Source organism: Tursiops truncatus, chromosome 16, assembly GCF_011762595.2.
Source record: "Tursiops truncatus isolate mTurTru1 chromosome 16, mTurTru1.mat.Y, whole genome shotgun sequence".
Lineage (NCBI taxonomy): Eukaryota > Metazoa > Chordata > Mammalia > Artiodactyla > Delphinidae > Tursiops > Tursiops truncatus.
Window position 1 is genome coordinate 34,880,713 of NC_047049.1, and position 21,143 is coordinate 34,901,855.

At 45.5% G+C, this 21,143-nt stretch overlaps 1 protein-coding gene, 1 long non-coding RNA gene and 1 pseudogene across 3 annotated transcripts in view; 2 read left to right on the forward strand and 1 right to left on the reverse strand.

Moving 5' to 3' along the window:
- PCGF5 (polycomb group ring finger 5) overlaps positions 1–9,301 on the reverse strand; it is a 114,722-nt gene extending 105,421 nt beyond the window's left edge. The window contains exon 1 of one of the 2 annotated variants that reach the window (XM_073794203.1): positions 9,152–9,301. The gene's annotated coding sequence lies outside the window, so the exon portion shown is untranslated. The remainder of the gene's footprint in view (positions 1–9,151) is intronic. The other variant, XM_073794204.1, reaches the window with a different exon arrangement.
- The window catches only part of LOC141276815 (uncharacterized), a 33,907-nt gene continuing 21,581 nt past the window's right edge, over positions 8,818–21,143 (forward strand). Inside the window, exons 1-2 of the long non-coding RNA XR_012326992.1 lie at positions 8,818–8,985; positions 14,858–14,964. This is a non-coding gene — a long non-coding RNA (uncharacterized lncRNA). The remainder of the gene's footprint in view (positions 8,986–14,857; positions 14,965–21,143) is intronic.
- Positions 18,416–19,679, forward strand: LOC101319699 (ADP-ribose pyrophosphatase, mitochondrial pseudogene; annotated as a pseudogene).

The following is a 21,143-nucleotide window of genomic DNA, read 5'->3' on the forward strand; positions in this document are numbered from 1 at the left end:
ATTTCTGAATCCCAATAACTCAATCTTACAACCACAGAAACTGCCCCCAAAAGATGATCCTTTCCTTATCAGTTTTTTTTTCCTTATCAATTTTTGAAACATTTACACCTTTTCTGTTTTTAATTGATGCATCTGATTAGCTAAGATACTTTCCCAATTCTTTTAATGTTTACCATCATTTTCTGTCTTAATCATAAAAGCATAAAAAACAAAACAGAATCCTTTTCTGGATACCACAAAATACTTCTGGTTTATTGACTCATTAATTAAGCCTTAAAAGATGGTAGAATTTAGAACACTAGATTATAATTGAAGAAAATACAGGTTGTTTTCATGCAGTAAAGCTGTTTTCATTGACTCCTTCTTGCGACTTCAAATCTAGCCTATGGTGGCCTGAGCTGAAAGGTATTTGCCTTGATAATGTTCAAGTATTTCCAAGAAGACCTTTGACTACTGTACGAAGTCATCATCAACGCTGCAGTCTTAGTTATTTTGCTTCTAAAAACAGGCAAAGGAGGGATGATCAGAACAAATAATTACGCATGAATTTTCTCACATCCAAAGGATCACAACTTTTTCACTCCCATTCAAATCTGAAGGCTCTAAGCCTGAAGATTTTGATCTTTAAGGCTGAAAACCCAGGACTTGTCCGAAACACTGAATTCATAGTTATAAGAAATAACTACAGAGTAAAACACTAATATTACACCTTTGATCTAATTCCACTCAAAGAAGCACATATTCTGGACCTGTCAATATTTATAATTGCCTCCTGCTACTACTCAAAACTTCCCTGAAAAGAAAAGCAAGCATCTAACAAAGAAAAAAGACTCCTATGGTGGGTAGGGGTGGGGAGTGAAACTGTCCCATTTCTTGAGCTGGGAGGTAGGTTCATGGATGTTCACTTTTTAATAATTCATTGAACTATACATTTACATTTCAAAAGTTATATACGTGTTATATTTTATAGTAAAAAAAAAAAGACCTTTTTAACAGTTAAAAGAGAAACAGATAAAAAGGCAAATTTTTCATTTGTCATGAAACACAGTGCTTTAATCACACTTGGCCAGAACTGTTATACACACTGACATGGATAAAGGGAGAAAAGTTATCATGATTTACCTTCAGTGCCTAAAAGAGGGTCCCATCAAATTTCAATAGTCATCTTAGTTGTTTTATTTGAAACATTTTATTTTTAAAAAGTTCTTAAACTTCAAAATTTACCTTGTATACCATATGGTGATATTGATACCTTTTATTTGCATGACACTATTTATTTGCAAAGAGCTTTCACATCAAATACCTGGGAAACAGAACAGGCATTATGTTCTCCCATGCTGTAGATGAGGAAACTGAGGCACGTAATAGTTAATTAGTAAGGTCACTAACAGTGACAGAATCAGGACAAATTCCAAGTGCCGTATGTCCAATGAAAGGCTCCTTAAACATGTTATGAGGAGAAAGAACTTTCCACTTTTCTGAAGTTCTGGATTCAGAAACAGGATATCAAAGCTGGTGGTCTCTGCGATGATATCTGTGAGCTTCCTGAGATTCCCCAGAGAGGAATGAGAAAACAACTAGACATTTCTATGAAATCGATGAACTAAGGACTATGCTCAAACCTTCTGAGTCATTTCACTCACTCCTAGTTAACATAAAAATGCACCTGCTGCCTCAGAAGTCAGTCTAATTCAAACACAAACACAAAGGTTAAGAGTGGTCTATAACCTGTTGCAAGGGGAACAAATGCCTCTCTGCCACTCACAGGGTTTCCAAAGGGGGGATATTCCCTATCCACGCCTGTCTTCTTGCCCTGCACCATACTCTCCCCACAGAGGAGGAGCAATTTATTTGCTTGGTGTGTGACAGCCATGGGCCTGTTTCTCAGTTTACAAATGGATGGAGTTTTTCTATCAAAGATACTTGGCATGAGAGATTTGGCCTCTTTTCTCTTTCTCTGTCTGAACAGTGAAAGGCAGAAACCTGGGTATTTCTGCTCTGCAGCCTCAAACTTTCCATCCAGTAGGCAGTTTCAAAGTCTAGCCTAGGGTGTAGAAGGTGCACAGGACCAATGTGGGTTCACACCAAGCTGTGTCTTCCAGCCTAGGCTGCATCAATAACGAAGTTAATTTTTTGACAACCTGCTGCTTCTTATCTATTTTTTAATTAGTGGGGAAGAAGGGGTGCTTTTCATGTGTCCTCCTCAAAGACGCCATCACCTGCCTTTCGGTCAGAAGTCAGAGCACGTGGACACGACTCCACAGCTCTCCTCAGTGGCTTTCTGTGCCCACAAACACTGGTGCTCTACAAGCAGTAGGCAGGCCGTGTGGTGAGGACACATTGTAAAACTTTGTTCAGTGGATACTTTAATTACTTCTTCTGTCGTGGAGGGCAATACTGAACTGAAATTCAGGGGTTCCGGTTCTTTCCAGAGACAGCTCTGCCACATACATCTGCAGTCTGGGGCAGGTCTCAATTTTCCTAGAAAGCCTTTAAGAGACTTTAGCTTCCTCATCTTTTAAATGAAGGAATAACTTCCCTCTTTTAGGGTACTCTCCAACTCTACAGACTAAAAGCTCAGAAAGGCTTTAATAAATGTATTCCAGAATTTTTACAACAGCTATTGATACTGATATACATAATAATCATTTGACACCCTGGCCTCATAGTTCCTGAAGATCAATGAGCTTCTACCTCATGCTGATGTCGTTTCACCATTCCCAGGTTCAGCCAGACTTTGAATTCACATCACTGCGCATTACTGATCCCTCCATCATGATAAGCTACTCAAGAAGTCCCTCAGGCCCTTGGCCACCAGCCCCAGGACTCCCCTCCACACTCCCATTTCTCCCTTTCCTTCGTTCTTGCCCAACCAGCCACTACACAGTCTAATCTCACATCTCCTGCTCATTCTCCCAGCCCATCAACACTAGTTTCACTTGCCTTCCTACTCAACCCGGGACCCATATGGAGTTGGCAGTTTCAACGATACTCACACCATCTCCACTTCCAATTTTCTCAGTATTGCTGGAAAAGTCGTAAATACAGGCATGACTCGTTCTATCACAAGGCTAAGGCATCTGTGCGACCTGTCAGGCCCTTATCACCTTTGGCTCTCGTCACACTCATACCCACAGCTACTCCAAACCTTTCCCCCTCTCCTCCACCTCCCAGCTTTGCCTCTCACTCTCAACGTCCTCTCAGCAAACAGAACTGGCCTCCTCCGTTTTTCTTTCCTTCTTAAAAAGGGGAACCAACCCATTTAAAATGCAGTCACACTCCCTCCCAGCTTCCAACTTTCCTCTCTAAATCTGTTCCTTTTTGCCTTCATTTAATCTTCTTCCCTCCATGTCACATCTGTTTTTCCACGAATAACTATCTTTGTCATGATCAAATGATTTAGTATTAGAAAAGGGACTTTGTTTTAGAATAAAAACAGGCGTTATTTGTTATCCTATAAGTGAGCTGGGGTAACAGGTGTGAACGGAGACTGTCCTGGGCAATCGGACGTGTGGCCACCTTATCCAGCTCCCGTGCCTCCTACTTGAGGAGCACTGACCTGGCGCGCGAACCGCCCTCCCGCTCCCTCTCCAGATCCTCAGCCTCTTCCTCTCCACTGACAACCACTCGGCCCACAACGCTCTCGGGCCTTTCTCACGGTTTGGTTTTAAGACTGGCTCCCTGGCCCTCTCATCACCTCAAGTTACAGTCCTCTCCAATTTTCACAGACCAATCCTCACTTATACTTACTCTCTCCGCTTCCTTCCTGCTCAGGCACCTCTCAGGTACCTGGCTGACTTCCATCTCCACTGCCCAACTACCCCTGATGCTCAAAGGCTACTGACAATGGTCTCACTGACAAATCTAATGACCTTTTCTCAGTCTTCAATCTCAGTGCCTCGACACTGCTACTTGTCCCGTCTAAATTCTCTTTCCTCCCCTTTCTTTACCCTACCTTTTCCTTGTTCTCTTCCAGCTTCTTTCCTCTCGGCATCCTGTCAGCTTCTTTCTGTCTCGCTCCAAGCCCACAAACATGGTTTTTCCGACTCTGCCCTGGTCTTTTACTCTTCTCACCCATACTTTGAACCCTTCTCACAGCTTCACCATCCCCCCTCATAAGGATGCCCTCAAATCCATCTGTTTTAAATGGCTGCCATCCATTTGGATAGCTTCATAGGCACAAAGAAATTAACACATCCAAATCCAAACTTCCATTAACTAGACAAATACTTACTGATTGCATACTACTTACAGGTGCTTTACTAGTGGCCTTTCCGACTATTTCCATTTCTGCCATCACCATCCAAAGTCACTCAGCTTCAGTCTCTGACTTCTCCCTCAATTCCCTCATCCAGTTAGCCAACAAGTCCTGCTGCATTTACTATTTCTACAGGGTCTCACCCACCCAACTGCCCCCACTCTAATTTAGGTTCTCACTCCTTCTCTCCCAGGAACTATTTTAATAGCTTTCAAAATGGGATTATCCATGACTCCCCCAAAACAGATTAATCTTCTTGAAGCATAGCTTTAAGTCCCCCACTCAAACTACCTTTGATAGTTATCTACTGCCTACTAAACAGGTTCCTTAGCCCAGTGCTCAAGATGTCCACAATATGGTCCTAACGCTGCCAGGCGGCGTGCCGTCCCACTATCCTGCCTCCAGGCTCCTCACCCTACAGCTTAACCACACTCCTCTCCATCCTGGATATGCTCATATACTCTTTCCTTCAAGTCTTAGCACAGGCTGAGCCCTACATCTCTGCCAGTTTAAGTTCCACCAGTTCTTTAAAGCTCAAGATCCCTTAACTAAACCTTCCCCAATTTTTCTGCCTAGAAATAGTGTGTTCCTTCCTTGAAATCACAAAGCATTTTCTTGGGACTTCCCTGGCGGTCGGTCCGTGATGAAGACTCTGTGCTCCCAATGCAGGGGGCACGCTTCGATCCCTGGTGGGGGAACTAAGATCCCGCATGCCGCCCGGCGCGGCCAAAAACAGAAAACGGAAAGCAAAGAAAACATTTTCTTTATGCCTCTATAACAGTGCCTCCATATAATAAAACCTTTGGTCACCTGTCTTATGCTCCTACATGCCTCCTAAGCCTCTCAAAGAAAGGGTACCTATGTCTGATTAACCCATATACTCCTTATACTGCCTTATATACAGTAAGCTGAATGAGAGGTTGATATATTCAAGTTAACTCTGTATCCACCATATAGCATATAAAATAATGAAGATGTACTTAGTATCACCAAAGCTAATTAAGCCAAATTCTTAGGAAGGTCTAGAAATTAACCATTTTTGCAGTTGCTCGTTAGATCAAGGATATATGAATCATTTCAACTAAAATTGTAGAACTCTGCATTCTTTATCAGTTCCTTAAACTATACAGTTAGATAAGATCTTAGAGATCATTTAATTTCCCTCCTTCCATGCCAATCACCAATCCTCCAGCTGATAAAACTGAAGCTTTAAGAAATTAAGCTGCTCCCCTGGTTTCTTAAATCAGAAATCATAATATAACTGTTGCCATTTATTAACGGCCTAGTATACACAAGGCACTTTCTGTACCTTACCCCAGCGTCACAACAATCCCTCAAGGCAGGTGGTATTACCCCCATTCAGAGACAAGAGAATGCTCAAAAAAGTTAAGTAACTTGCTACAGAGAGCCCTGCTTGTTAGGGGCAGAGCTGAGCTTAGGTCCCTATTCTATCTGGCTGTACAGTCTAGGCTTTTCTAATTGGACACCATGGCAAAGGCAAGACCTACCAGGTGTCCTGAAACAGCCTCCGATTGTTTCTTCAGTGAATAATTATGCCACCTAAGCAAGTGCACACACTTACAAGTTGTAAGCCATTTTATTTGAAATTCTGGAGGCGTGAAAATTAAACAGCAACCTCATTACTATAGAAGTTCTAAGGTTAATTACTGCCAACACTCTGACTTTCTTATCAAAAACATCTTCATTCTGGAAAAGAGATATGTTTTTCCTGGTTTCTCAATTCTTAAATATATTTTCAACTTAAAATACGTTTGTCCAACTACACCCAACAACTATGTGTTGAGCCCCTAGATGTCCAAGGCACATCAAAGGCTACAAAGTTGAATACGACCTCATTTCACTCCCTGAGAGTTCACCGGCAAGAGGCGGACAGTCGACTAACCATAGCGACCACTCGTTCCCCAACTATAGGAGCTCTGGCTGATTTGACGACTTCCAACAAGAAGTCAGAACCCTTGGTTCTAATCCTAGACCTGCACACCGGGCAAGTCATCTCACTGTGCCTTAGTTACCTCAGTAAAGGGTCTGATAAAAAGGGATGAAATATGCCAACCAATTTCAAGGTCCCATTTAGCTTTCAACCTGTATTATGTCTGAGCTCACTCTTGAGATTACACTTCTGAAAGTGCTCACAGCTACTGCTATGGAAAGGGAACACTCTTCTTTGGCAGTGACTTTGGAGGCACTGAGTTCTGAAAATATTCCTACAAGTATAAAGCCAACTAATACGCCTCCAAAGTTTGTTATTTATAATAAAAAAGTTTACTAAAATTTATCCTCAGAGGAGGTAGTATGAAGCACGACCTTCTAATCCTTCTTCCATTATATTACTGACATAGTTTTAACTTAATTCTTTACGATTCATTTAAGATGTTAAAATTAAAATATAATTTAAAATAACTCCTTCTATCTACTCTTCTATGGAGTTAAGCCGTTGACACTAACAACAACAGAGTTAAGGCCACTGCAGAGATGTATATCTTGTATTTGTTTAGTTAAATTAATACTTCATAGTAAATGCTACCTACTATGGACCTTCCCAAACTGCAGCTCAATTTGAGGTTGGTGTGCAGGCGATGGAGAGGGAGGAATATAGAAATATCAGTATTTCAAATACAAGTGGAAACATATAGCACTGTGGGAATCTGACTTTGCCGATTCCCTTTCAATATCCTGTACCTTTTTTTTTTCAACTAGCACAGATAATATTTTTAATCATCCATTAACTTATACAGCCAACACCCTCTCTCTCGACAAGGCTCCACATGCCTTGTACTCAGCATCTTAGGATATGATGCTCAAACCCATCTTGTGCTGTAAGTTAACAGCATAGAGGAGGAAATGAATCAATCAAAAGAAAACTGGAAGAAATTAGAACTGCACCATCTTAGTGTCTTGCCCACGCAAGGCAGTAAATTTCAACTGTCAAAGATAGTCCCACCAAGAAATAGGAAAAAGAAATTCATTCATTCACTAGTCAACAAATCCTGACTGCCTAATATGCCAGGCACTGTTCTAGGTGTTAAGAGTTACAGCAATGAACAAATCAGGCAAAAATTCCTGCCAGAGTAGAGCTTACCTTCTAGTACAGAGGGGCAGGACTTAAAGAACACCCAAGAAAATCCTTTCAGATAGCGATTAAGTGCTATGAAGAAAATAAAATAGGACTGGGGGTGGTCCCTGGGGTGAGAGGTTACTTAAGGTGATCAAGAGGGCCTTGCTGAGTAGATGCCATTTGAGGTGAGTCCTACATGATGAGAAAACTTTATTCTTAATCCTACAAGTGTGGGGTATGGTGGGAACGAGTCAAGGTGAGTCTTCAAGGGTGGTCACAGTGGTCAAAAGTTCTTAATTTCTGGCAAACTAGGTTCCTTTTAGGATTTGGCTTATTAAAACAAAACAAAAACAAATCCTCAAACCTAAACCTTTAAGTAGAACTCCTCTACTTAGGAGCCACTGATTTTTCTTTTAAGATCCACTAACTTTTAAACTTTTTGCTGATTACTTTATTGGTACTTAAGTAGAGGCAATTACTAGAAGGATTCCTTCAGAGCCATCCAGATTCTGAATGAGAGACGATCCAACCCTGCAGCGAATCAGCGCTCCTCCACCGACTCATCAACACAGCCAGGTGGAATCTTGTTAACTCTTCTAACAACGGGAAACAAGCCTCGGGAAATGTGGGGACTCTGCCACCCCCAAAGTTCCCCCAAATTGCGGGAGGAGGGGGAAAAATAAGCCGCCGCCCTTTTGCATTCCCTCTCCCGCGGCCCTCCAAGGCGTCACCGCCGAGGAAGGGTCGCCGTCCCTGGGTCAGAGGCACACCGGGAGTATGCGCGGGGTGGACCCCGCAGGAATCATCGGCGCCCGGTCTGCGGGGCGATGATTCATTAACCGCCCCGGAGCCCACGGCCACACGTTCCGAGCGCACTAGGACGGCCGCACACGCAGCTTCTTTAATATTAAACAAATGTTTCAAAGTACAAACGCCCGGAGCCAGAAACGAGTAGACCCAGGCAAGGCGGCGGAGAAGAAACAGCACGTTTCGGCCGCTGCCCGAATGTTCCCGGGGCCGGGAGGGGAGCTGCGGGCACGTCGGTCCACCCGGCCGCCGCCCCGCACCTCCCCGTCCCCGGCAGGCGCGCGGGCAACACCCGCAGGGGGCGAGGAGGGCGCACAGGTGGGTCCCCGCTCGCCCTGACTCCCGCCCCTCCCCGCCCCTCGCGGAAGGCCAACGCGCCGCCCGCTCGCCCCTTTCCTCTCCGTGACATCTTATATAATAACCCGAGCTAATCAAAACGGAAGCGACGCGCGCTGCCGGGGCCCGACTCCCGGCCTCCACTGGATGCTCGCGCCCCGAGCCCCCAGCCCCCCAACTAGGCGCCGGGGCGCGCGGCTCCGGGCGGGGGGAAGGGCCCGAGCGCCGCCTCGGCTCGTCCCTCCTCGGAGAAGGCGCTGCCGCTGCCGGTCCCCGTCAGGAAGCCGCGAGCGTCACAAACTGCGTCAGCTTCTTCAAACACGTTTCACGGGCTCCCTCCAGCCGGGGAGCCAGCCGCTCCGGCGGCCGGGCCGCGGCCGGGGCTGGCAGGAGCCCCTCCGGGGAGGAGAAAGTTCCTCGGGGCCCTCCCCTCGCCCGCCGCGCTTCCAGCCCCTCTCGGCGCGACGCCCGCCCCGCCGCGCAGCCCGCCGGCCCGCCCCGATGGCAGGTTAGGCAACTTGTGACCCCCAGGCGTCTGGCGGCCCCCTCCCGCTCACTGGGCTCCCCTGCCGCCGGGGGCCTCCTCCCGGCCCAGCGGAATACGGCGACGCCAGAAACTTCCCCCGGCCACGCCGGGCGGGGAAACCGCCCGGGTCCCAGCGCATCGCCCTTACCTTGCTCTCGGGAGGCCACGAGCCGGGCGGGCCGCGCGGGGCGCGTGGTGCGCGAGCGCGCGCGCGTGGGGCGGTAGGTGAGGGCGCCCGCGCCGGCGGGGGTGGGGCGGGGCCGCGGGCGGGGCGGTGGGGGGGGCGGCCCGGCGGGCGGGCGCTAGGCGAGCCGAGCCGGCGGCGGCGGCGGCGGCGGCGGCTGCTGCGGCGGCGGGCGCGGGGCGAGCGCGCCGAGGGGGCGGAGGAGTTGCCGTGGGTTTGTTTACGCATTGCTGCCCGGCTCGGGGCACAGCCCGCACTCCCTGATTGGACACAAACTGGGGCACAGCCTCTCGCCGCCGCCCGCCAGGCCTCCTCGAGCAGCAGCCGCGCAGCTCCCGGAGCGCCCTACCCGGCACGGCCCGCGGCGGCGTCCGGGCCTGGAGGGGACGAGCCGCGGCGGCAGCCGGGCGCGGGGCCCGCACGTTGGCCCGGGGCTCGAAAGCGCCCACCTGTAGGGGCCCGACCTTGGCAAGGAGAAATTCGAAACTTCGGAGGCTGGAGTCCTCGTATCTTCCAGCCGTAGAAGGAACCCCCCCACCCACCCCTTCCCCTCCCCCCTCCCCCCTCCCCTCCCCCCCCTCCCCCTCCCCCGCCAACACACACACACACACACACACACACACACACACACACACACACACACACACACACACACACACACACACACACACACACACACACACACGGAGGACGCTTGCCCTTGGTGGAGAGAAAAGCCGCTCAATTGAGGTTAACATGCCCCTTTGGTGATGGTCAAGCTGAGGCTTCCCATGTATGAGCCATCTCTGAGACCTCTCAGTTCCTTCGCCTGTCTCCAGCTTCTCTGCGTGTAAATCCGTCCTCCGCGCAGAATTCAAAGTTGCCATCCCAGAATTGACCTTGCCACATGATGCTCAAGATCCTCCGATGACTCCCGTTGCCTCAAACCCCAACTCCTTAGTCTCAGAGCCTTCCATAGCTGGGCCTCCACCTTTCAGCCTCTTTTCCAGTGACCAACCCTCACCCCAAAAACCCTTGTCTACAGACAACACCTCAGATGCCCCTGTTCTTTCACAATTGACTTTGATCCTGCTCTGTTCTCTGCCAGAAGACCCGTAGCCCCCTCGACCTGTCAAACTTTAATAGACTCAACTTGTCCACCATCTCTGTGCAGCCTCCCCGAACCCTGTGCAGAATCCTCCCTTGTGGCTGCCATCAGCCTGGCCTGAGGGTCAGTCGTGTGCCCAACTCTGTGTCCCCACTAGGCTGTGAATTCCTAAGAACAGGAACCTGGTTTTAACAGGGCTCTGAGGATGGGAGAGATGAACGCCTGAAGAATAAAATTGAGTGTCTGCAGCTCTGCTGCAACTGCAAAAACGAGAGTATCAAAAGGGTCTCTTGATAGACCATCCACAAACCTTATCTTGCAAAACGCAAACACTTCCAAAAACTGAGAATGTCCTCCCAATATGTCTCTGTGTCTCCGCCTCACCACACCTAGCTACGTGCCCTCTATACTCCTCATGGGCACTTAATAACCCTTGGAGGAATAAAACTGAGATGTTCCTTATACTGAGGCTCAAGGTGATCAAAGTGAGTACAGTAAGTCATGAAGGAATGGACACGAATGGCCACAAACCCAGTCATTTTACAGATAATTCCCTGGCTAGAGTTCCTCAACTCTGGCAGCCACTGTGGATTCATCACTCTCTAATCAAACACTGGAGAATTGGCCCCTGACCCTTCGTAACTCTTGGGTTGGCTGGATTTCTTTCTCTCACGAAATGCATGGCTTTCCCTGAGACAGCTGTCTTTGAACTCCAAGGGTGAATACAACTGAAAGTAAAGTTTTCTTTTCCAGGTACTTCAATAGTGATAATTTAATGCAGTGCATTAGTTACAAAGCTGTTGAAAGAACTAGAATTACAACCAGGAGAAAGTGAGGCAACCCTGAGATTAGCAACTGCTGGGTACATCTCCTCCCCTAGGGCTGAAGGGGCAAAGGGAGGAGGCTGCCAGAACCATGAAGCCTTGTCCAGTGGGAGCTGGAGCCATGAAGGAAGTGCAACTACTGCTGGAGATGCCTCCCAAAGCAGAGAGAGTGAAGGAATCCCCTGGCCCCTTCCTTCCTCTCACCTTCCAGGACCACCCAGTGGTAGAAAGCAGCAGAGGGCAGGGGTTAGAACCCCTCCAATAACAGATGAGAACAGAGAAACGAGAAGGAATGTGAGAGCGCTCTGGACTTGGGTGCTTCACTTGCTTACCTCCAGGACTCTTCCTCTGGGGGTTGGGTTTTGCCAGCGCAGCACAAACCTTTTCTTTCCAAACCCCAGAACTCCCTTCCTCTTTCTTTTTCTCTTTGCCCTTTTGCTTCCACTTCTCCTTCCATGCTCTTCTCTCCCATGACTCCTGTATGTTTACTTTTTCTCTCTTACTTCTCTATCTCTGGCTCTCATTTTTCTCCTTGTGTTCCCATATACCTCCTCCTGACCTCTTTTTTCCCCACTGAGTCCCGTCCCACCTCTGCTTGTCCTACTCCTTTCTGGGCAGGAGGGCAGCCTTCTTCAGCATGAAGGAGATGAGCAAGTTCCTATGCAAGTAACGGAATTCGGAACTATCACACTGTTGCCTCTCTAGACACTATTTCACCTATGTTATCTCATTTTAATCCTCACCTCACACCTAGTAGCTAGGCATCATTGAATAGCACTTCGGTGGCTTCATGATTGTGCATCTCAGGAAAGGGTTTGCTGGTGTGGGTCACCAACGACACTACTGATGGTCCTCTTAACCTTCCTCATCTCCAAGTGTTTCCCTCCACCCTTTCTCCTCCTTATCCTACATCTTTTCCTTTCATTAACACAAATATTTTTTCTAGATCCCAACCCCCAACAGTCTAATACACCTCCAGTCTAAATCTCCAAAGACTGAGAATGGCTACTTGAAAGAGGTGGCATTTCAGTTGGTTTTTGAAGGCTGGATAGAATTTCAGTAGATGGAGATTGAGGAAGGACATTCTTGGTGGAGCAGCGAATAATATGGTCCAACTCTAATGAAACACAAGAGATGGCTAGGAGATAAGACCAGATTTCAGAAATTTGTCTTTGGAGCTCAGTTCTCTAAGACAGACCACTCAGAAACAGAGATTAACCCTAAGTATATTAAGTACAGGTATAATTCATATAATTGGAATCATAACATTTTAAAGCCAGAAAGAAATCTAGACATTGTCTGACCCAACATGTCCATTTTTAAGGGAACTGAGGCCTCAAAGACTTAGGTAACTAGAGTATCATAGTAGTTAACCACGGGCGTTAGAGTTTGACTACCTGTATTCAAATCCCTGCTTTGACAAATGTTAGGTAATATGATCTTGAAGTTATCTGTGTTTAAGTTTCCTCACGTATAAAACAGGAAACATGATAGAACCTACCTCAGTGGGTTGTTGTAAGAATTAAATGTTTTTATAAGTAAAACACATAGCACAGTACCTGTCATATAGTCTGTCTTCAATAAATATAGGTGAGTATTGTAACGTTTTCCTACAGTTATTCAGCTCGCAAACACCAGAGCCAGAACTGGTCCCCCAAACCTTTCAAGCCGTAGTTGAATATCCTCTCCATTACTAGAAGTTATGTCTCAGGGTGCTTGTTGAATGCCATCTATGAGACTGTGGTGCTCCTCTGGTCTGCTGTTTAAAGAAGTGCTCAGTTATCCTTCTAGCTCCCAATCCTCTACATTTCCACCAGCCTCAGCAATCCCACTGTGCGGTCAGTCCTGCATATATGAAGTTCCACAAGAGGAGAGGGACATGAAAAATAGCAATGGACGTGTGTTTCATAGTCAACAATATAGCTGACAAGTTCTGATAGAGTCAAATTTTACTAATTTAAATTTCAAAGGACCAAAAAAATCATCGAATTAAAGGAGTTGGAATGATCTGTCATTCTGCAGCCAATGGAGTATCAAACCCGCCAGTTTAAATTTTGGTGGTTCCTTAGGGGAACTCACTGAGATCAAGAAAAAGCCTTCCTTGAATCAAGTGTCCAATCCTTCAATGAGACTGTGATGGTAGAGAATCTTCTTTGTCCTTCCACCTTTCCTTTCTGAGTCTCTGGTCCCGCTTTTCAAAACTCCCCAGCTCCGTGACCTTCATGCAGCCCACTCTCTGGACTGTAAGAATCTTGATGCAATGAACCACAATCTACTAACCTTTTCACCTCTGGAACACAGCTCAGGACCTGGGCACAATAGGAGCCCACACATCGTTGAACTGACTGATGTGAGCAATGCCACACATATCAAAAGGATCCCTTCCACCTCCTCCTCCAAAGCTTTGTCTCCTCGGTTGGTTGTCCTTAGCTAGTTGTCAGCCTGCTTCACTAATTCACCAGAAAGCATGACAACAGCTGAATGTGAAATAAATGTGCATTTTACAAGACAAACCACATTCAAAGGGATTTATTTTAATGGTGGAAATCCAGGCAACATTTTAAGAGGATCAGAAGGATATTTTTGGGGCAGCTGGACTTTCGTAACACCTTCACATCACACCACGCAAACTGAAGTTTATCTCTCTGACAAATAAAGGCTACTTGACTTTGATTCTTATACATTTTAGTTTAGATTTCTTGGGTTAATTTGGAGACAGCCTCCATTCTAGATAAGACTGTATTAATTATCCCACCTAAGTAATTTCTTAAAAGGCACAGTTTTCTTTAATCTTAAAAATGTCAATCATTGTCCCATTGTCCTCTTTTACATCAAAGCCAGACTAATGACCTAATACCTTGAGCACTCACTGACTTTTTAAGCCCCAATATCTTTCTTCCACTTCCTCTATTTCATTTACATGCATCCTCTAGGAAGCTGGAAGGAATCCAAAGGATTAATTCTAGATCAACTCCTCATTTTGTAGGAGAGGAAACTAAGGCACAGAGATGTCAGTGGCAGAATCTCGAATTCCCAGCCATCACCCCATGCTCTGTCCATCTAAAAGCGAACTCCGCATGCGAACTGTCCTCCTGACTTCCCTGTTTCTACCTGTTGCCACCATCCTTTGGGCCCTTTAAGATTAAAATGGGTGGTCTTTGACTCTTCCTTCTCTTCAGGCCTCCCCCTTCCACGTCAGGATATCTCTGACTTGTTTTTCTAGTCTGAACTGGCCCATGATTCAGGGCATTTTCTCTTTACAATTGTGTCACTACAATAGGTTGCTAATGGTTTCATTGTCTCTCGCCAATCTCTTCCTCTTATACCGAGTGAACCTAGCAGAACCATTTAATATAACTTAACTTTTTTAATAGGTATAATAAAGTGGTGACATTTTGCCATATAAAGTCAAATCCAACATGCATTTATACTATCAGTGAAATACAAGTTTATTATTGTCAAGCTTTTCCAATTCTGAAACATATACCAGTAACTAGCTGTGTGACTTTAGGCAAGTTATTTAACTTCTGTGAACTGCCATGTCCTCAGTCTGTTAATTGGTGATCTTATTAGTATATGTGCCTAACTCATAGGGTTGTTTGAGAATTAGGTAAGATAATAAATGTAAAGTAATTAATAATAATCATTGTAATAGGTACTATTTGTTGAGGTTTTACTATGGGTCAGGCATTATTCCAAGCTCTTTAAATGAATTATATCACATTGACCCTTTAACATAGATTCCATTATTATTCCTAGATGAGAAAACTAACGTCCAAAGGAGTTCAGAAACTTTCCCAAGATCAACAAGCCAAGAAGAGGCTGAACCAGGATTCAAAACTGGGCAGTCAAACCTGGGCGAACCTGTAAGCCACAGACTGGTACACAGAAATCACTTAGTAAATGATAGTTATTTTATTGTTGTTATTTCTTATGAGTATCATCACTTTAAAGAGAGGAGAAACCCTTTTCTCTGCCTTCCTTCCAGATTTCTTTCAGAAGTTGAGCCTTAGCATCACTTTGGGAAGAGGTGGGTAATTCATGATAATCCAGTTGCCTTGGTACCACTTGTTTCTGCTTCCCAAAGAGAGGTTGGAAGGATGATCAGGGATTCTTGCACTGCTAGGGCCCTGTAATCACCCTAGTCTTCCCCGTCCCCATAATATTCTTGATAAAATGGGAATCACACATGCAATCTCTAGTCCAGGAATAGTTCAAAGTGACAGGTCAAAGGTTTGTTCTCTGATTGTGCTTAGAGTTCCTTTAGGGCTTTCTCGTGGATGGGACCAGAACATTCTCTCTGTCTAGCTCTGTTTGTTTTTCTGCCTCAGAAGACAATTTAGGAAAGAGAATCTCCCCAGTGGTTTCCCAACCAATAATTCTTTTGGTCTCTATTTTAGTATTTCATTTTCTTCCCTTAGGGCACCTTTTGCACTGTGATCATCAAATGGTCTGATTTAAGTCTTCTTCCCTTTGATGATGCTAAAAGCAAAACAAATCCCTCATTACTGGTTTTGATGTTCCTTACCAGGTGCTCCATCAACTCTTACTTGGTCCAGTCTAATTCTGAATTTACTTGACACACCATGCCTTCCTTGCTCCCTTGCCTTCCTCAAGTGTCATTGCCCCCTGGCATCTGGTTGTTTATATTTGAACATCTGGTCTTTTTGCTTCATAGCATTTGACCTTGGCCTTCCAATGATGAGATTTTCATACATCCTGGCATCATACAATTTTAAAGCCAGAAGGACTTTTGTAGATAACAGAGGCCATCTGATTCCTTTTATATGAAGAATCAGGACCCAAGGAAGCCAAGGTCGGATGCAGAGCTACACAGCCTATGATGGGGAAGCTAGAACCAGACCCAATACTTCTGCTTCTTTCGTTTCTTGTGAGTTAGATTATGATACCTGGAAATAATAATATGAGGAATTTACAAGTGTCTTCTCCCAAAATGTTTAAATTTTCATATCAGTGGTTTTCCTAATACATTTCCAGGAGGCTCAGAAGAATAGGAATTCCATGATTGAAAAAATGAAGCCATAAGAAGACATGAGTTTCAGTGCTGGGACCATGTCCCTTAATGATCATCTTTCTTTTCTAGTGGTACTTTGCACACAGCAAATTCTCAACGATGATGACAATGGTTAATGATGACCAGGTCTCATATGTGTCTGCTTTCAATTCTCTTCTACCATTGTGTTCTCTATAGTCCCAGCTGTTTCTGGGTTTCAAGCCTTTCGGAAGCGTAGCTCATTCAGTTTATGAGGGTGATGAGTGAATATTCAGTAGCTGTCTTCCAATAGTGATGATGATGATGATAACTTGAAAGGATTAGAGATCTACCCCCAAGCACACATATGTATTTTGAAACTCTTCTAAACTTGAGGAAGTGTGTTCTTAAAATAATACCAGCTATTGCATTCTCTAGTCGGGTAGTTTGGAAAATACTGGATGACACAGAATTAAACTGTTGGGTTGATTTGTTTCTACTGGAATTCACAGGATCTTTAAAACATTCTATGAATCCTAAACTCTTAAAGGAGGGTGATAAAATATGTAGAATTTCCCAAACATATTTGACCATCAAATCATTTATTCCTTGAACATCTTTCTCATAGGAGTGGTGTAATATGGAACAAATTTTGGGAAATGTTAAATATCCTTTGGGTTTAAATTAGAGTATATAGTACTCCATTTGTCCTAAAACTATCTGTTTCAAATGTTCAGAGACCTTTCCCTAGGGTTTGTTTTCTTAGATATAATGACTTAGCCTGTACCGCTGCTTCACATATCATTTCAGGACCTAGACGCTGTTGTTTTTCAGCCTGAATTTTTCCAGACAGTGAATCGTAGCTTATTTAACTCTGATCTTGTATGTGAGCCACTCAATTCCCATGATCATTTCAACTGTCCTGTTCTAATCTACAGTTTGCAAGGTGCAGGGTCAAAAAGTTAATGATAACTATAGTAATGACAACTAGCATTTCTGAATATGTATGATGGACGAGTTATGTACAGCTTTACGTGTGACAGCCTACTTAATTGTCACCAGAATTCTATGAGGTAGATATTTCTATTTCCATCTTACACTTGAGGAAACTGAAGTGAGCTTTTGTAACTTAAGTAACTTTGCCCAAGAAGATCCCAGTTGAGGAGGGAAAGCTGGGATTTGAACCTGATTGTGTTCAACTCTTAAGGATTACTGTGCACTGCCCTTCCCATGTTACTCCTATTTTTTTTTTAATTTATTTTTGGCTGCATTGGGTCTTCATTGCTGCACGTGGGCTTTCTCTAGTTGTGGCAAGCAGGAGCTACTCTTTGTTGCGGTGCGCGGGCTTCTCATTGCGGTGGCTTGTCTTGTTGAGGAGCACGGGCTCTAGGCACGCAGGCTTCAGTAGTTGCAGCACGCGGGCTCAGTAGTTGCGACACATGGGCTTAGTTGCTCTGCGGCATGTGGAATCTTCCCGGACCAGGGCTCGAACCTGTGTCGCCTGCCTTGGGAGGTGGATTCTTAACCACTGCGCCACCAGGGAAGTCTCTACTTCTATTTTTAAATGTATGTGCTGCCTCCTCAACCAGAATCCTTTAAGAGCAGAGGCCATATGGTCCAGACCTCAGTACAATCTTCTGTGCTTCACAGCTCCTGGTATGCGGTAGCCATTACTCCTTTGAATATAAAGCTTGTGCAACCTGCCTAAGCCATTCAGCTGGTAAAATGATGGGCCTGAGATTTGGAACCATCCCCCATACCATGTGTGCACACCTCATGGATTTCTCACCAGGACCATGCAGGGTGCACCAAGTGAGCTTTCTCCTTCAAGGGCACCCTCACCAGGCTTTTGAGCATCCCAAATAAGGAGCCTTTTGTCCCCCAGAGCCTCCAACACATTCTTTCTGCCTTCTCCCAAACAGATACTGGTCCTAGACTAGTGAACTAAGTCTACCCAGAAGACTAATACCCTGCTAAGCAAGAAAGCACTTTTGTTGTGTGCTGATTTTGTTGGTGGTGTTTGAACAATGTTCTCAACCCTTTAGAATCCCTTCCAGACGTTGAAACCTTTCAATGTAGTGAAGTACAAACGCAGCAATGGCCCCAAGGGGGCGCTGGGCGGGGTTTGTGGTGAGGCGCTCATCCTCTGCGGCTCAGCTGTGCCGTTGGCCCCCTACTGGCAAGGTCGGGAGCCCCGCCCTTGCGACTGGAAGCGCCCCACCTGAGAGCAATGGAAATCCTTACAGCCTACTGGGTGGTGAACGGCTGGCATTCACCCAACACAGCCAAAAATGGCCTGGCAAAGGCTTTAGCGACCGTGTCTCTCTCTGTGGCCTTGGCCTCTGTGGCAGTCAGGCCCAGCAGCTGCCCTAACATCTCAGCCGGCTAGAGCCCATTTTCCTCACATGGGTTTCCTCCAAGCTTCATGTCCGTTTCAAACGGCCCAGCTGAGACGCCCCACAAGAAGGCCAGGACATCGCCTTACCCTGGCTCTAAAGTGGGGCAAAGCCAGGTCCCCAACGGGAAAGTGAGCTGGCTGGTTGAGTGGCCAGAATACAAGGCTGTCGAGTACACTTCTGGCTCAGTCTTGGCCGGACCCAGGTGGGCAGACCCTCTTTTGGGTGAAAGAAACTTCTCTCTTAAATTTAATGAAAAGGATGGGCATGTTGAGAGAAGGAGCCAGAAACGGTTGGTATGAGGTTGAAAATGGTAGACCTAGAAATCCTGCAGTTCGGCCAGGGTTGGTTTGCTGAGGGCTTTTGGGGCGTTGGGGCCCCAATCATGCTGCAGATCCCATCTTAACTGGGTGGAAAAAGGATAGCAAGGGAAATACAGTTACCCACCCTGTTTCTGGGAGAAACATCCTGCAATTTGTAGCCATCAAAAGGAAGGACTGTGGGGCATGGGCCATCCCAGGGGGGATGGTGGATCTGGGAGAGAAGATTAGTACCACAATGAAGAGAGAATTTGGTGAGGGAGCCATGAACTCCTTACAGAAATCCAGAGCAGAAACACAGGAGTCGAAGAAACAATTGCACAAACTATTCAGCCAGGAACACTTTGTGGTCTGTAAAGGCTATGTGGATGATCCCTGGAACACGATAACACGTGGATGGGGACAGAGGCTGTGAACTACCGTGATGAAACAGGGGAGGAAATGGATCATCTTCTTCTGGAAGCTGGCGACGATGCCAAGAAAGTGGGATGGGTGGACAATAATGATAAACTCAAGCTTTATGCCAGCCACTCCCAATTTATTCAACTTGTGGCCGAGAAACGAGGAGCCCACTGGAGCGAAGATGTGTACCCCGACTGCCATGGGTAATGGCGTGGAGTCTCATGCAAGCCAAAGGCCTTCAGATGAACACAGGTAGATAAGAAGCAAACAACTCAGGACTCCCATTGAACAGGACGGGAGGATTACTTCTTTTGGTGATTATTTCCCAAACTGTTCACAGGCTGCAGGCTTTGTATCAGGGAATAATATTAGACTCATGGGGAAATGGAATCACAAACTTTCTGGCTTTCTAATTGGAAGAAGAATACAGTGACCTCTTCTATACGTTGTACACATGGCTTTAACCAAATTATACAACTAATGCTCTTTGAAGAATTATGGGTAAAGCAAAGATAAATTCTTACCCACCATAGCCTCTACTTTTCATACAGCTTGCATTTGTCAGTTCTTTCTTTCTCCTGATGTGTTAGACTGTGGTTTAATCTAATGTATAATCTGATTTTTGGGTTAACATTTGTTTTTCAAATTTAGCTATATGTGATCTTGTATTCACTGCTTTCAAGTACAGAAGCTCTTTGGTTATTCTTGTTTTAGAACCTTCAGTTTTATGGGAAAAGTTCCATCTCTATTTTAGTCCATAAGGATCAAGTACTTATGAACCAGGGAAAAAAAATGCAGTGACAAAATGAGCTTAATATCCATCCCTCCCCCCGGTTATCACAACTGTTCTGTCTGAACAGAATGGGCTAAGCTCAAGACATTTGTTCCCTCTCATCTCAGAGGATGAGACCCTCATCTCAGAAGACCCTGCAAATGCCAATTCCTGGCATGAAGAAGTCTCTATCAAGGAGATGTATGTAATCACAGCCTAATAAAAATATAATTCACATCTACCTTTTCTCCATTAAAAAAAAACCCCAGTGTATAAATGACAAAGTGTTTATAGTCAGTTTGAAAACAGAGATGCCCCCTGACAATCAGGAATGAGGGGATCTCAGTAGCAACAAATAGGCCAGAAATACATTTCTTCCCTCTCATCATCTAAAACAAGCAAGTTAACTTCATTTGTATGTAACACAATTATGGAGAATTAACTCAAACCACTGTGATGAACCTTTTATGGCTAAAGGGGAAAACTATTTGTAGTTTTGTAGGCATTGATAATCTCATAAGAAAACACTTCCATAACAATATCTAACGCTTATATTCCACTTACTGTGTGCACACGCTCTTTCAAGTGCCTTATTATAGTGACTTATTTATTCCTAAGGATCCCCCTAAGAGGAGGAGGGTACTCTTACCTCACAGGCTGGGCTCTCTAGGAAGCAGACTCCGTGAGGGTGATGAGAATTGCAAAATGTTTCTCAGAGAGGGGTCTTGGGATCCACTCTTGGGGAAGGGAGGAGAAGGAAGCAGGATTGGGCAGGGTGAGATGTTGAGGTTGAAGCCCAGTGAAGCCTTCAGTCAACCCCACATGGAGCTCTGGAGCTGGGAAGGCTCTTCCAGCTGCCCTGAATTGGGGTGAAGGTTCAGGCCTTTATACTATTTTTTGCTCAGTCATTGGATGTGGGCTGCACGTGGAAGGGGGTGTGACCTTAGGAGAGACCGTTTTCCTCAGCCATGGCAATGCCCAAAGAGGGCTAATAGGTGAATGCCATCTTCTGGTAACACTCCAGCAGCTGAGAAGGGGAATCTGGGGAAGGGAAGGGGCAGGCACTACAGGGTCTACTGTATATCGTCCCCCTATTTTACAGATGATATAACTAAGGCACAGGGAAGTTACAGAACTTGCAAGCTATACCACCAGTGAGTGG